Source organism: Taeniopygia guttata, chromosome 25 (genome assembly GCF_048771995.1).
Source record: "Taeniopygia guttata chromosome 25, bTaeGut7.mat, whole genome shotgun sequence".
NCBI classification, from domain to species: domain Eukaryota; kingdom Metazoa; phylum Chordata; class Aves; order Passeriformes; family Estrildidae; genus Taeniopygia; species Taeniopygia guttata.
The window spans coordinates 4,495,204-4,510,602 of record NC_133050.1 but is presented as its reverse complement, the minus strand read 5'-3'; the positions used below and the strand labels follow the sequence as shown (position 1 = coordinate 4,510,602).

Genomic DNA, 15,399 nt, shown 5'->3' with positions numbered 1-15,399 from the left:
GTCCCACGTTCCGCAGCCCCGGCTCTCACGGGGATCCCCAAAACCAATGTCCCGCCCTGTCAGCACCGGGCCAGCCCCGCGTGGTCCCCCGGGACCCTCCGAGGGGCGATCACAGCTCCTCTCCCCCCGAAAAAGCTCCTCTTGGGGAGCCCGGAGGGATCCGGGGCTCGGCATCTGCCGGCTCCGAGCGCTCTCCAGAAAAATCCTCCCGGAGACCCCTCGATAGAGCCGGGGCGAGCTCGGCCTCCCCCTGCCCTGCGGCTCGGGGCTGGGGCGATGCTGGCGGGGCAGGGGGTGCTGCAGCAGGATCCTACAGTGACATTTCACTGCCAGCCTTCATAACTTCATCCCTGTGTTGTTGCAGCTCGTGGATTGGGAATGAAATCAGGGCAGGGCCTTTGGTGGGAGCTGCCCTGGATCAAGGGAAACACTGAGAGAGAAACAGAGCAGGCAAAGAGGGGCCGGAGAGAAAGGAGGACACAAACACAATCAGCTGAGAAGGTGGCACTGTGAAAACAGAACTGCAATGGACTAAAAATTAATGCGACAGAAAGAAATAATTTTGTAATTTCCTATCAAAACACATTTTCCTCCGTTTCTCACCAACCTTGTCCTGGTGTCATTCAGCAGGGCTGTCAGAAAGTTCATCATTCTGAGTGGATGTTCCAGGCTGCAGCCACAAGGAAACAGGGAATGGGGATTTTCCTGCTCCTGGGGAGTGAAACACTGATGAAAAATTAAACCCTACAATTTTAATAAAGATTTGTAGAGAATGGGTATGCTTATTTATAGCGCTGTGGACGCATGTCCATTAAAGGGCAATAAGTCCTGACATACGTCCACAGTGCTATAAATAAACATACCCATTCCCTACAAATCTTTATTAAAATTGTAGGGTTTGATTTTCATCCGTGTTTCATCATGGCGAGCCAGGCAGGAGATTTTCTGTCCTCGCAGGGGCAGGGGGTAGAACAGACCTCCTTGGCGCACCCGGGGAATTTCCCTGGAGGGGCTCCGCTCTGCCTCGCTTGCCACCTGCGGAGACAGCCAAGGAGCGCTGGTGTGCGATAAAGGGCCGGACTGAGAGGGCCCTGGGGTGCCAGAGCAGCACTGCTGGGCAGTCCCTCAGAGCCGGCAGGGCCCGGACTCGCTCCTGGGCCTGAGTGCCCGCGGGGAAGGGAAACAAGCGGAGAAACGGGGCTGAGGACGTTCACTGTGTTTAAAGGCGGTGATTTGTGTGCATTTGAACAGTGGCTAGACGAACTGCGGGGGTTCCTCTGCCCCAGTGGTTCGGACTTGGATACCTGGAATTTTACTGTGTGCTGTTATGCTGTGCTGTGTTGAGAAAACGGGACACTTTAAGAGATACCACCAGTGAGTTTCCCAGTGAGTTTGTGTGATTCTTCCCCCACATTATAGTATTTTAATTCTCGAGATTATATAGTTGCATTTATAGAGATTTTAAGATTTTTTTTGCAACAAGTGTAGCATTTTACGCAGAAGAGCTGCACTATAATGATTTATGTTTAACTGTAGCAAAACAAATCAAAGGAATTCCAAGAATTCCTCCCTCACAACAACTTAAGCCCTGACTCTCCTTGAATTTGAGATAAGGACAGGGTTCTGTGTTTGTGAGCATATCAGAGTTTTTGCTGTAACAGACACAGCCTTTTGCAGGGTAACGAAATAAGTGTCAGTAGAAACAATGCTTTAGAAAAAACTGAGATTTTGTAAAAGAGAGTTTAAATAAAGGAAAAGTGCCAAAGTGATAAACGGAATAGCCTACAGGCAATTCCTGGGAGTTTTTGGTGCATTAAGAGGCTAGCACCTTGTATGAGTACTATTATAATGCAGAATTTGTGAGTTCTATGCCCCAAGTGTAAATTGAAGGCTCCTAATCAAGCCAATTCAGAACCTGAGATCTTAAAGCTTATGTGTAAATTATCGCATCTCATACCTTCGACCTGGAAAATCTGTGTGTGAGAAAAACTGAAAAAAGACCATGAGGCTTGGGTAGAAACAAAATAGTATAAGCAATAAAAACTAAGCAAAGCAAAGAGGTTCCCAGAAAGCCTCCAATAAGGGCAGCTCAGAAAACTAAAGGATTTATAACACCTTATTGCAACCAATGCTGTTTTAAGACAGGAAAGCAAATAAGGTGAGGTCTTGTATGCTAATATGTTTTTTCACCTCCAAGTATCATCCAAAATGGCAGAATAACTGGGTTCAGAGTTCCTTCTGACCCACTGGTGTTAGCTCTTAAAAAAAAAACAGAGCAAAGAGAAAGCAAATCAAATGTGTAAGTGTAAGACCGGTGCAGGTGGAACTGCGAGGGGCCGGGACCCGCCCCCGCCGGGATTCGGGCAGGTCTGGGCGAAATTCCCGAATTTTTGTGCACAACTCTGGTGGGTATGGTCGAAATTTTCGTTTGTAAACTAGGATTTTCTTTCTCCTGCAATCTGTGGTTTTGCAATCTTTCCCCAGCTTCAGCTTGTGGTCTTTTAAACCTTTAAGAACCTTTTTGTACGACCACAACTTATTAATGTATATTTTACATAATCACTAATAATTCCATAACTTATAACAATGGGGCTGCAGAGATCCCCCTGCAGGTTCACGGGTGTGAAAAACACCAATCACTTGGTTTTTAAAATTTTAAAATTTGATAATAATAAAATGGTTATAAAAATAATAGAGTAATAAAGTTTAGAGTTAGGGCAATTACAAGACAATAAAAAGCAAAGAATTATGGACGTCCGGATGCTCTTGGACACTAAGTCACGGAAAGCATGACTTGTGAACAAAGGAATCACCCTTAAACCAATACACTGTTGCATATTCATACATCCTTCATGGTTATGCATACATTCTATTCTAAACAAGAAACTCTTTCTGTTGTATGTCAGCTGTTTCCTTTAATCCCCTGGCGTCTTGGAGTCTGAGCAAGGCCTGAAGAAATTAGCTTCTTCTGATAAGAAGCCATAAATTCCTCTCCTTTGGAAGACTGAGGTGTTCCTCGAAGCGAGTGTCTCATTGCTAAAAAGAAAACTCCCCCCATGTACATAGTCTCTATTTTAATATTATGTTGTAACCTAAAACTACGCTTAACACAATATGTAAGAGAATTAATACAGCATAACTTTCTAACATGACACATATAATATTCATTGTAACACTTGCGAAAAGCCAATCATAAATATGCATTTGTCACAATCCCTCCTCTTATTCTTTATAAATCATTTGGCTTGAGCAATATGTCTTATCCTCTTGCATTCTTTGGACTCTGTTGGTAATCAAATAAAACATGGGATTAAACAAAGAAGAAATATCAAAACACTTGTAACACATAAAAGGAAGAATCCTAATTTCTTCCACCATCCCATTCTCAATACATTACCCCACCTGTTAGTTTTTAACATTATTTTCCCTTTGGTTTTTTTTGGACTGATACCAGGGTCATAATTTTTTTCTGATATCCTTTGTTTTTTCCAGGATGATGCCCTCATTGCCATCTATTTTCAACAATCTGTACACCCCATTCTTTAGCCAATAAATAGCGCAAAGCCAACCTATTTTAATACACTGCAGTTATAGTTTGGCTTTGCTGACTCAGTATTAATTCCAGTGCCTGAGCAGCTTTATTTGTTATCTCCTCTATAACTGCTTGGAGTCCTATAATACAATGCAGTATATAATTTGGGGTTAATACAGAGCTAGACTGCTGTGCTGGTTTCACCTTTTTGTTTACTAATTGCCTTTTTACCGAATCTTGGACTATATTTCTAAGATCAAATGTAAAACAAATCCATCTCTCTCCTTTTGGACATTCCATGCCCCAAGTATTACTACTTTTTCCCAAGTTCCTTGTAATCCAATATTTTCCCCATTTTGCCTGCAGGTACTCAGTTTGGGTGGGTCTGTGGCTGTTGACATGGGTGTGTGTAACAAAAAGGAACTTTGGTTCCTTTCCGTGTAATACTTTCTGTAGCATTTGGGACACGATCTTGCTGGTATCTCAGAAGGGAAAAGACAACAAATGAGAGACAGAAACAGGAATGACAGAGGTCTGGCATGGCTTATACCCCCACCTCCCCTGCCTGTGGGGTTGCTTCCCACAGCAGGTACGTGTGATCTTCTCCGTGGTGAGTACAGTGCTCAGTCCAGGCTTGCCCTCTGTTTCCCTTGTCACTCCTTTTTACTCATTTTTTTAGGCAAGTCCTTTTCGACACTCCTTAACTGTGGTTTCCCACTGTTCCTCAGGTATCTCTCACTAAACAGGCACTGATAATCCATCCACAAAACAAAGTTATTACTTCAGTGGTTTTGGGTTCTATCTGTATAGGGAATTGATTCAGTACTCGATACCTCTTGCAACAAGAACATAGATTTTGTGAGCTACAACACCAATTATTCCCATAATTTGAACATTCACTTGTAACCCAGCTAGCGTGTCCAGTATTGGGATGAATCACATAAAATATACAGTGTAGTACTGATGGCAATTTCCCTTCTTCCCTGTACAAGCCACAGGCTGAGGCCAGGCTATAAGAACTCTTTGACTGAAACACTCCCGATCCTCCTGTTTGAAGTGGCAGTGTTCCTCTGCCAAGGAGGTGTTGGAGGCGTCTCAGGGTTTATTCAGGCCGGGCTTAGAACCAGTGATGCAAGCTTTGCCTTATTTCTCAGTGAGGTGTTATTCTTTGTACCTGCCTTGGATCATTTGGGTCTTCCCAAACCATTACCACCCAGTCCTGGTTGGAAGTCAATTTGGTATCACCCGGTTTAGATGTGATAGTCCTTTCCTCAAGTTTCTTCACAAGTCCTTTGGTTTTGCTAGCATGAATTCACCCTCTTTCCATAGTTTGGATTGCTGCTTCAGTGGTACCTGGAACGGATTTCCTAATAGCACAGTGTTAAAAGAAAAACAATACTGCATGAACTTTTACCATTAGTTTTCTTTAAAACTTTCTGAGTTTAACTAAACTCTTTTTCTACAGCCACTTCTTCTTCTTGTATCCAGCTGTGTTAATAGCTGCAGAGACCAATTCTTCTTCCTGTGAGCTATAATTAGTTAAATAAAAAAGACCAGGCCAATTTTAACATGAGATGTGATACATCTCTTGCCTTTTACTTTTTGGGTAACATTTAACTGTTTTAGTCTTTCAGACTTTAAGTCTTCAGAACAAAAGCCTTCTCTTCTTAACAACAGCAATCAGAAAGAAAAAAGAAACCTTGCTTAAGACAATAGACCACTTTGTGAGAGTCACAATCTCTGCCTTGATCTTATCTCTACTGGTGGTCCTGTTCACAGCCTTGGGTTTAACTCTTTCCTTCCCCACTTCCCCCCCTCCTTGTTGTCACTCTGCCTAGCAGGAATGGGGGAGAACTTACAGATAGCTGTGGGTGAGGGGACCTTGGGGGTGTATTTTGCTCTCCTCTTCGCTCTCTTTCTCTCTCTCTCTCCCTTTCTCTCTTTCTCTTTTTTTTTCTCTCTTCACATTTCAACATCCACATTCCAATATCAGTCCACTTTCCGACATTAGTCCTACATCCTGGAGAGGTGAGTCTGCCAATCACCTCTCCCCCCTTTTTCAACTTCCTTACAAAGTAAATTACTTTTGTTATGCGTGTTCTGCAGGCCTGTAATTCACAGCACCCTTTACCAAGGCTACCAGCCACTCACAGCTGACAGTGCCAAAATAAAGACTTATTTTGCTATCACAATTTTTCCATTCACAAGCTTGAAAGGGTTGCAGGAACAAAGTAAACAACAACTTACTTCCAAAGTGACCCTGCCTGCACCAAAACAAATCTAAGGCAATGCTAGTTAGTGCAATGCAATTTGCAACGAAGCCAAGGTTTGATTTGGGAAGGCCATCTGAGGACACAGAGCATGAGTTTTACAAATCTGTATTTTAAAGAGGGAATAGACAAAATGTGGATACAGTGGGGGAGACAGCAAGTAAGGAATTTGTCTCTGCAATACTCTCTTTTTGACTGCCAGGAAACACTGTCCAAAGAGGCTCCTGTGGTACAAACAATAACTGGGTGGGAAGAGGCGCTCCTGAGTTCAAGCCTTAATGTCATAATAGGAAACTGCCCCTGAGCACTGCAGTGCTGGAGCACCCTGCCTGCAAACTCACCAGAGGCAAGCCACTGCTGCCACGCTGCAGGGCTGCCTGCAGCACAGAGGGAATCATGGCCAAGCCCTCCCTGCAGGCCTGGATGAACCACACAGGGAGCCCAAAACTTCCTCACAGCTCTCTAACTCATTCAAGAAATAAAACTACAGCAAGCAGAAATCCCCCCACCATCTTTTTAATGTGTATGTGTCACACACCCACAGTGATGCTGAAAGTAAAAAGATTAACAGCTTACATTAGAAGATACTGAAACCTTTTCTTCACCTCGCTTTGTAGGTTCCCTTTTCTATATGTAGCCACCTCCAAGTCTGGGGAAAAAATGAGCCCTATTTTTCAGAAGTCTCATGCATGAACAACTCTAGCTGCTGTTCCAGGTACACTGCAAGTAGTTAGCACTTCCAGAAAAAATAACAAACAAACAAACCAAAAAAACGAAGAAAGCAAAACACATTTGGGTACATGAAAAAGGACTGGCTGGAAGAAAAAATGTTTCTCATTGACCTACCAAGCAGCTGGTGTTACCTTTAGTTTAACTTTACACACTGAGAACCACTTGAGTGAACAGCCTGCATCAACTCAAAATAAATTAATGGCAGGTTTTGCTATGTCACAGCTGTAAACTAGTTTCTCAGTCCTAGAGTACAGTGAGTTATGTATTTCAAGATAAAAATCACAATGCAAATCGGAAGAAATTTTATACTGCATGAGGTGTGCACACAATTGATTTACCTCCAAAAGTCAGTTTATGACTTTTCTCTACCAGGATTGCAGTAGCTGCTATAGCTTGAACACACACTGGCCAGCCTTGATTTACTGGATCCCACATCTTTGATAAATAAGCCACGGGTCTCTTTACTCCTCCCCACTCCTGAAACAAAACCCTATGAGCTACCCCCTTTTCTTCATTTCCGTACAGATGAAAGGGTTTTGCTAGTGAAGGTAAGCTTAAAGTTGATATTGGGGTTAGTTTTAACTTCAGTTTTCTTAGTTTTTCACCATCTTTTTTGCTCCATTTTATATCATCTCCTCTGTCAGTTTATTCATACAAAAATTTTACTGCCTGTGTGCATCCTTCAATCTACAATCTACAATATCCCAATAATCCGAGTATTTTTCTGATTTCCCCCTTTGAAGAGGGAGGGGGAAGGGATAGAATTCCTGTGATTCAGTCTGGGTTGAGCTTCTGACTACCCTTACTAATCAAGTGTCTAAGATATTTTACTTTTGCTTCTACAAATTGCAGCTTTCCTTTTGATACCCTTAATCCTTTTTCCCCAAGAAAATTCAAAAGCTTTATAGTAGCCTCTCTAACTTCAGCTTCAGCTTCCCCAGATAGTAAAAGATCATCCACATATTGGATAATTTGTATTCTAGGAGGAGTGCAAAAAGTTTGTAGTATTGTTTCTAAAGCTTGTCCAAATAAGTTTGGAGATTCAGTAAACCCCTGTGGTAGTTTTGTCCATTTTAATTGCTGTCTTCTCCCAGTTTGTGGATCCTCCCATTCAAAGGCCAAGATCTCTCAGCTCTCTTGGGCCAAAGGGCAAGCCCAAAAGGAATCTTTAAGGTTCACTATGCTCCTTCTATTACCACATTTTTAATGACAGGAACTGTGAAACTTTCTCCTTTTGCTCTTGTTACATTTGCAGTATCTTTGTTTACACTATAACCTTTCGAATACTTAACAGACAGGTTCTTTCTGCCCCTGTGTCTACCACAAACTCCAATTTTTCCTCTTGGGGACCCACTTTTAAAGTTATCACAGGCTCCAGACGGAACTTGTCCCCTAAAGAATAGAGCCTCTGACATCCCTATTCTTCCTCGGTGCCCATCTCTTTAAAAATTCTCAGATTTGTTACCCTCTTAGGACAGTCTATTTTATAATGTGTGTTGCCCTGACAGTAAAAGCAGATGTTCCTGGAATGTTTCTGAAACTTTGATTGCACTGGGATTTTATTCTTTCCTGTTCCCCTGTCTCTACCACCATCATATCTAGGAGTAGTGCCTGTGGGGTTTTTATTGTTTTCTTGCAATTTTTTTCTCGCATGGTGACTGCCACAATCCTTGCTTTTAGTTTGGCTTTGGCCACAGACTTTCTGAGCCTCCTTTAATAAATCATCTAATAATCTGTCATGCCGATCTTCAATTTTTTCCATTATCTGGCCAAGCACAAAGTTAATCCTTAACAAAGCTTTTCTCACATCAGTCTCAGGATCCACTCCGTAACTCTGCCTCCTATTTCTCCCAAGTCTGTCCAACCACTCAGCCGGAGCCTCCCCCCTCCCCTGCTGTGCCCCAAAAGTCCCTCAGCACTTTTCCCTGGAGATGCTGCCCCCCCTATTCCCCCAACCATCAAATAATGATACTCATTCATATGTTTTCTCCCCTCCTCATAATTTTGACCCCACTCAGGAGGTGCAGGTGGCATTTTGCCCTCCCCGGGGGATCCCTGTGGATTTTCTTTACTCCAGGCTTTTATGCCTGCAATTCTGATCATTTCCCTTTCTTCTGGAGAAAATAGTATCTGTATTATCGACGGTATTTCTTCCCAAGTATATATGTTCGAACTTAAAAATAAGTCTCATTCTTCAGCAGTGCTTATGGGATCCTCCAAAATCCCTTTGATTGATTTCCCACTCCTTTTCTTTTTCTCTTTTTCCCTCTTGCTCCCTCCCTTTTCTTTACCTGTTTTCTTATTTTTTACGCGTTTTCTGTCCCGTTTTTCAAAATCTTATCTCCATGCCTGTTTCCCACTTTCTCTAATAACCTGAATACCACCTTCTTTCAACTACCCACGTAAAAAAATCCTTTTCCTCACAATACCATTTAATATAATACACCTCCCTCCAAGGAAATAAAGCTCAAAATAAACAATCTACATTACATATACTTCCATGCATCGATATTTACTCACCTTTATCTCTCACTCTCACACACATTCACACCCTCAAGCCTGTTCATTCATACTTCTCGACTTCACAATACTGTTACATATACTTTCGTTCACCCACACTCACTTCTATTTTTCACTCACTGTCACATACAACAAGATACTTTTTACTTTCAAATAGTCTACATTACATATCTACACCCTGAGTGCTCTTGGAATGTTAATCCCTCAACCCAGCAGGTTTAATCCTGGATGTCTCTCATCCCAGCAGAATTTTAGGTGTTACTGGCCAGTCCCGGTGTTCTTGGATATCCCTCAGTCCAGCTGTGTTTTCCAGCCCCAGATCCCCTGGGGCATATCCTCAATCCAGCAGCCCTGGGTGCTCTTGGGATGCAAATCCCTCAGCCCAGCAGGTTTGAATCCTGGATGCTCTTGGGCACTCTTATCCCTCAATCCAGCACTCCACGGGGTTCCTCTTCTTCCTAAGACCCAGTCCCAGTTTCCGCGGGAGGGATTCTTTCTTTTTTATCACTCCCTTGGTCTCTTTACTGGCCGTTTTTCACATGAAAAAGACGAAATGCAGCATGAGAGACTACAGCAATCACTTGGCAAGTCTGGGATACCCAGCAGCTTCTGTCACACACATTCATTCCCCCCTTTCCAACAAATACTCACCTATCCTTTGTCCTTGGGTCTTGGTTCTTCATGTACACTTTAGTCTTGGGGCTAATTACTGTGGTTTTAGGGAATCCTTTCCCTTTTCTTTGTTTTATTGTCTCCTTTTGCCCATAGATCATAACCTGTGTCTGGTCACACACCAGGGGAACAGAGCGAGGCTGCCTAAATAGGGCAGGACCCGTCTTCCTCACCCTGACTCTCCCAAGGCCCCAGCAGAGAGGTGTTAGAAACCATCCTTTGCTACCATAATTGTGAAAAACGCCAATCACTTGGCTGTTAAATTTTTAATAATAATAACATGGTTATTAAAATAGTAATACAATTAGAGTAATAAAAATTTAGAGTTAGGACAATTACAAGACAATAAAAAGCAAAGAATTAAGGATGTCCAGATGCTCTGGGGCACTTAAGCCACAACAAGCATACCTTGTGAACAAAGGAATCACCCCTAAAACTACACTATTGCATATTCATATATCCTTCATGGTTATGCATACATTCTATTTAAAACAAGAAACTCTGTCTGTTATATGCCAACTATTTCCTTTAATCCCCATGGCGTCTTCGAGTCTGAGCAAGGCCTGAAGAAATTAGATTCTTCTGAGAAGAAAACCATAAATTCCTCTTCTTTGGAAGATTTGGGTGTTCTGTGATGGTTATGTCAAAGCGAGTATGTCATTCCTTAAAAGAAAACCCAGATACATAGTTTCTATTTTAACTACTAAAGCTTCAATTTAACTACACAACTACATTTACAGTACTATTAAAATGTTAATACAGCACTACTATTCAAACTAACATATGTGCATTTTTCACCTTGGGCGTCTGGTGGAGTATCCCCGGAAAGTGCCCATCTCTGCAGGGAGCCCCGTGTTTTCAAATGTAAATTAGGTCTTTCTTTCTCTGTCATCTGTGGTTTCCAGTCTTTCCCGGCTGGGTCTTCAGGCCTTTTAAAACTTTAAGAATCTTTTTCTACTAGCACAACTGACTTCATGTATATTTTACATAATCACGAATTATTCCATAATTTATATTACAATGGGGCTGCACAGATCCCCCTGCAGGTCCGTGGGGATGCAGAGATCCCCCTGCAGGTCCATGGCGATGCAGAGATCCCCCTGCAGGTCCGTGGGGATGCAGAGATCCCCCTGCAGGTCCGTGGGGATGCAGAGATCCCCCTGCAGCCCCTGGAGGAGCCAGGCTGGAGCTCGGGGATGCCTGAGAGGAGGCTGTGACCCCGTGGGCAGAGGGGCCCCGCTGGAGCAGCCTGGCCTGGCAGGACCGAGCCCGTGGCACAGTGACCCACGCTGCAGCACTTGGAGGGGGCTGTGCCCCAGGGGATGGACTCGGCTCGGAGAAGTTCCTGGAGAAGTCTCGGCTGGGAGAGAGCGCAGGGTGCAGCAGGGAACGACTCCTGTCCCTGAGCAGAGGGAGAAGCCGCGGGGGATGAGCTGAGCACGGCCCCATTCCCTGTCTCCTGCCCTGCCGGGGGAGGAGGTGCAGCTGGGAGCAGGGAGCCGTGGGGAAAGCTGCATTTAAGGCTCTGCACTGACTTCTCCTCATCCTGCTCTGAGTCTTGGGAGTTTTCTGCCAGAAATCTCTCCCCTCCCCCGCTCACCCACAGGGCTTTGGGCAGGTTTCCCTTTTTGGGGGAAATCAAAGCCAAGCACCGATGCACTAATGAGGGGCAGGAGAAGGGAGGCTCCCGGGCTTCCCGCAGAGCCGGAGGCACGGAAGGCGCAGGGCCGGGAAAGCCGTGGCGGGAGGTGCGGAGAAGTTTGTTTGTGTGGGCAGCTCAATCCCGCCTCGGGCCCGGGCCCGTCCCGGGGCTGTTGCTCATCTCCGGCTTTGCCCTCACGCAGCGCGGGGGGCCCTGAGAGCGCGGGGCGAGTCTGGGCCGTGCGCAGAGCCCGCCCCCAGCTCGCTGCCATTGGCCGCTGGTGCCGTCAGTCGCGGTTGCGGCGCGCTGATTGGTGGGAGCGGGGCGCAGCACGGCCCCGGCGGCGGGCTGAGGGCGGCCGTGGGCGGGCAGCGGCGCCATTGGCGCCGGGAGCGTCTGTGCGGGCCCGGGAGCGGCGGCAGCGGCCGGAGCGCGGTGAGGCGGCGGCGGCGGAGCTCGGAGGCGGCCCCGGCGCAGGTGGGAGCCGTGCTGGGTTCTGCGGGGGCTCGGGGCTGGCTGCGGGCGGAGGGGGCGGCAGGGGGCTGCGGCGGCTCGGTGGTGCCGTGTCCGGCCCGTGCCGGCCCCGGGCTGAAGGCGCGGCGGGAGCGGCTGCCCGCGGTCTCCTTCCCGCCGGGGCCTGGGCAGGAGCCGCTGCCGGAGCAGCGCTGGCTCGGCCCGGCTGCTGTGGGTAGGACAGAGGGGGCTGCCCCGCGGCCGGGAGCGTGCGGGGAAATTCCCGTCGCCGGAGGTTTCTGTGGCCGGAGGAGAGCGAGGAGTCCTGTAAAAGTGACTTTATTGCCGAGCAGGGGGAGAGGCCGCGGGGCATTTGCCGTGCGCTCTCTGCCATGGTTGTAGTCCGCAGCCTCCTTTTTATCCTCATTTTCCCGGCCGCATCTCCCTGTGCCTTTGCCCACTGGCTGAGGTCCTTGGAAGGTTCAGACTTCCCGATGCGCCTGCTGCCTGTCCTCGTTAATATGCACCCTCCTTTTGTATACCAGCCGATATTCATGGCCCTTTTAAGTCTTTGTTCTCCTGGAACTTCGGGGATTTAGCGGGACTTTGAGAAATTGTGTGGTTGAATTTGTGAAATTTATTGGAACTGATGGTTTCCCCGGTTACTTCCTTATCTACAAGTGCCTGGCCCTATCTACAGGCAGATTCACTCCTCAACTCTGTTTTGTTCTTCCCGGGTCCTCTTTGGTTTTGGGATTATTCTCGGTGCCCTCATTCCCTGTCCTTTTGTAGCCGTTTGTGGATCAGGAGGCCTGGCTGCCACCTGCATCCCCTGGCTCAGCTGCTGGATGAGCTGCACTGCCAAGGTGTGGGGCATGGTAAAAAGATGAGAGTTGCTGCAGCACAGAAGAGGAGAAGCAGCATTTGTTTAACCCCTGGTCTGCCACAAAAGTGTGTCCCATTCCCATCCTTTCCATGTTTGGACCAACACATAAACTGTTCACCTTTATCTTTTTCACCACTTTACCTTTGTCATCTCTTTGCCAACAGCAGTTTGAATCATTTAGTTCTCCACAAACTCCTGCTTTTTCTTCTAACAGATAATCTGATCCCATCCCCATGTGAAATGTTGTGTTCCTCTTTCAGTGGAAGGTCAGGAGCTGGAGCTGTCTAGTTGGTTCTTCTTTTGAGGACAGCTTTTAATCTAATGATGCCGTTGAAATGATAAATGGGTTCTGTCTCCTGATATGAATTGGTTTGGGTTCCCAGGGGCTGGTCCGTGGTATTGTAGGATTTGTTCTGGTGGCCCTTCATCTTTTTCCCATTTCTGGGTGCTCCCTCAAGCTGAGGCTGCATCAATGACTGCATTTTTCTAAATACATCATCAAATACTTGAATTCCAACTAATTTCCCTGAACTTGTTCTAGCAAAAGCCCCAGTGCTCTGATACACCCTGTACAGCACAGACAGTGGCAGCAGATGTTGGAGTGGGCAGGGGGATTATCCCCCCCCCCCTTATTTTAGTGAAGTTTTCACAACATTCTCCATTTGCTGTTTCCCTTTGCAGCCTCAGCCATTTCTGTTTCAGAGTCAGATCCTCACCATGGGCTCTGCCTTCAGCCGTGCAGATTCCATCTGTGCAAGCAGGCAGAGCTTGGGGTGAGGGGCAGAGGGAATCAGCCAATTCCTGCCCCAGGCCAGAAGAGCCAGGTACATTGTCCCCACTCTGCCCCAGCAGTGCTGATTTGCATTTCTAAAGCTCCTCTCCTGGGTGCCTGGAATGCAGCTTCTCTTCCAGAGCAGCTTCAGCAGCCTCAAATGTGCCCCCCCACAACCTGCTGATTTTTTTTTTTCCTTCAGATCATGAGTTTACTGTTTATGGGTAAAAGGGTCACATTTAAATCTCTTCTAGTTTTGCGAAGTGCAGCCTAAAGGTGAACGTTGAAAAACGCAGACCAAAATTTTGGTATCTCTAAGAGTCACATAAAACACAGACAAAAAGATTCCAAAGCAATTCACTTTCTTCTCCTTCTCCTCGGAGTAAAAACTCATTCTCACATCCCTACCGAAACCTAACCGGCAATATAGAAGTAGGATTATTACAAAAAATACTCCAATGCTATAAACTTTGCACTGAAACTTCAGGAAAAAGAAAAACTCTACCACTATGTTTAGTGGAAGAGTCAAGGCATTCCTTAATTCTGGCCAGGATGTGCTGCAGAAATCATTCCTTCCCCACAAAGCCCGGGTGTGCAGAGAAAACCGTTCCATGACACGTGGGTTTTACTTGATTTTTCCCGAACTTGATACAGTCTGAACCAGTCTAAATCCACTGGTTTAATGTTATGTAGTTTCAGGCTGTGCAGTTTTTAGTATTTGGTTTCCTATTGGACCCGGATTTCTTTGTTTCAGCTGTTAATGAGGTGGGAAGTGCTGATTTCCTTCTCAGCCTTTTGCAGACCAGGTGTCTGCAGCCCTGGCAGTGTCTGGGGTAGGTGTTGGTTGCTGTTTGCTGCTGGGGTTGATGTTTTGCTGCTGGGTGTTATCTTTGTCGGTATCTTTTGGGCCATTCCCAGTTTGTTGAGGTGTTAAACTCATCTCCATTGAGTGGTGCAACATCCCTTAACAAAACCTTTAACGATTCTTTCCCCAGGGCCAAGGCAAAGCAAGCCAGAGTAGAGAAATCAAAGGTTAACAATGTTAAAGTCTATGAGCTGGTGTATTTTGCATCAATGCCGTGGCAGGCAGGGCAGTGTGTGAGTGTAAGTGAGAGCCAGAGTGGAATTGTGCCGTGCTCTTGCCCAGCAGCTGTGGCAGGGCAGGCCCAGAGAGCGCTGAAGCTGCAGCAGTGGCAGCAAGGGCTGTCCCCGGTGGCTGGAGCTGCCAAAGGAGGGTGGCCAGGCCGAGGATTTCAGCAGAGGATGTGTGGGCAGGCCCAGGGCCTTGCCCCGCTGTGGAGCCCTGGCTGCTGCTGCGCTGCCTTCAGTGCAGCTCAGTGGGGGCCTCCCATCCTCCTGCTGCAGGCGGGAAGTGCAAATCTCCGGGGCTGCAGAGACCTGGAGCCGAGGCTGAGGGGTCCCCCCGTGCTCAGCTGTGCTGGCGGCTGTTTCTGGCCTCGGGGCCACTTGGCACGGGCCACGCCACTTGGCCACCAGTGGTGCTGCTCTGCACTCCTTAGGCAGGAGCCGATGTCCTGCTGGGATGTTGGCAACAGCAAAGTGCCAAGGCAGGCTCTGTGCCAGCCCAGCTTCCTGGGGGAGAGATTGCACCAGAGACAGGATTCTGGCCACAGACTGCTTTAAATGTGCATCCCTTATCTCCACCCTGCACTGGGTGGAGAATTCCCAGGGTAAGGAATTCCCAAGATTAATTCCAAGGGGAAATAATTGAATATCTGCCCTGGGTCTGGCTCTTCTTCTTGCCCAAGCCAATGGCAAAAGCCGTACCCATGGCATCTTGGTTTCTATCCCCAGCTTCCAAAGGTGTTTCTTTCTTTCCCCATTCATTCTTTGCACCCAGCCTGAGCTCTGGGGGTGCCAGGGGTTCTGGAGGTCCCATTGTATTCTTAAAGCTGCCAT

The 15,399-nt window shown here is 46.6% G+C and overlaps 1 protein-coding gene and 1 long non-coding RNA gene across 3 annotated transcripts in view; one reads left to right on the top strand and one right to left on the bottom strand.

The window, feature by feature from the left end:
* LOC140680592 (uncharacterized) overlaps window positions 1–15,399 on the bottom strand; it is a 402,733-nt gene that overhangs the window by 348,901 nt on the left and 38,433 nt on the right. The window lies entirely within an intron of this gene.
* Window positions 1–15,399, top strand: part of LOC140680617 (uncharacterized) — a 58,745-nt gene that overhangs the window by 38,304 nt on the left and 5,042 nt on the right. The window lies entirely within an intron of this gene.